At 34.8% G+C, this 1,226-nt stretch overlaps 1 protein-coding gene across 1 annotated transcript in view; it reads right to left on the bottom strand.

The window, feature by feature from the left end:
- Positions 1–1,226, bottom strand: part of LOC101862583 — a 79,793-nt gene that overhangs the window by 72,012 nt on the left and 6,555 nt on the right. The window lies entirely within an intron of this gene.

Here is a 1,226-nt window from a genome sequence, read left to right as displayed (position 1 = left end):
TCACCTGTTTTCAGAGGTAAAATTAGTGAGAAAATGGCCGCTAAAGATGAGTTATTTGCTTAGCTTAAGAGTCAGTGATAAATGAAAATTTACATTTTTTGTGCCTTTATTAATCAACGTTTTTATGAACAATCCACACAGAAATTAGTTCTTTAATGGGCATGCAAGGAGTTGAGCCAAAAAACAGAAATTCGATAAAAATTCACAAACCTGCGAAAAAATGCGGGCTTCTTCACTTTGATTATTTTGACGAGAGTCTGATTCCACCACGCTGCCTCACAAATTGCTCTATACATATCAGACCACAATCATGACAATGTAACCAACACTGGTCAAAGCACAATGTGACAATACCCACCCCTCTTGTATTATCACTTCCTGATCCATATCGTCACATTCAAACAATAATCATAAGAATAAGAATAAGAATAACAGTAATAATAACAATAATAGATTCTATTGCATAAAACGGCTCCATCAATACCAGTACAAACGCTGGGGGATTAATCACACACACCCACACAAACATATATAATATATATATATGTGTGTTACGACGCAGTGAAATCAGGAGCTCATCAATTTTTGGGCATGTGGAGTTATTGGTATTCTAAAAGCTAATTTATCATTGTCTTGCTTTCAATGAAATAGACATCCTTCAGTCTTAAATAGAACTCGAGATATTTGAGATTGAAGGACGAGAGGTCGCCTGGTTTCAGTGGTGAAATTAGGGAAAAAATTCCCGCCAAAATTTGGTAACTCCAATAGTTCTTGAAAACAGAAAAATGACATATTTAGTGCCTTTAAAAAATCAATGTTTTTCAGTAAAATTCACAACATAGATATGTGTTATTATATGTAGGCCTACATAAAAGAGGCTGAGCAAAAAATAAAAGTTGGATAAAAATGTCCAAACTGGCAAAAAAACGCCTGTTACTCTGATATCTGTATTTTGACAAGTGCTTAATTTCACCAAGCTGGCTCACACACACACATAATATATATATATATATATGTAGGCCTACAAAAACACAAACATAATTCACACACTATACCGCCCACTACACATTTTAAGCTACGGGACCAGAGTAATAGGCGCTGCCCATAAGAGGACAGGTTCAGTTCCGTTTCTGGAGACGTCATCAGAGCACACTGTAAATGAATAGACCAACTGCCTAAACCGATCGGCCAAAAAAAATTAATTAATAAATAAAATAAAATATATA

This window comes from Aplysia californica, unplaced genomic scaffold (genome assembly GCF_000002075.1).
Source record: "Aplysia californica isolate F4 #8 unplaced genomic scaffold, AplCal3.0 scaffold00203, whole genome shotgun sequence".
Classification (NCBI taxonomy): Eukaryota; Metazoa; Mollusca; class Gastropoda; order Aplysiida; family Aplysiidae; genus Aplysia; species Aplysia californica.
This window is presented reverse-complemented; position numbering and strand designations above follow the sequence as displayed.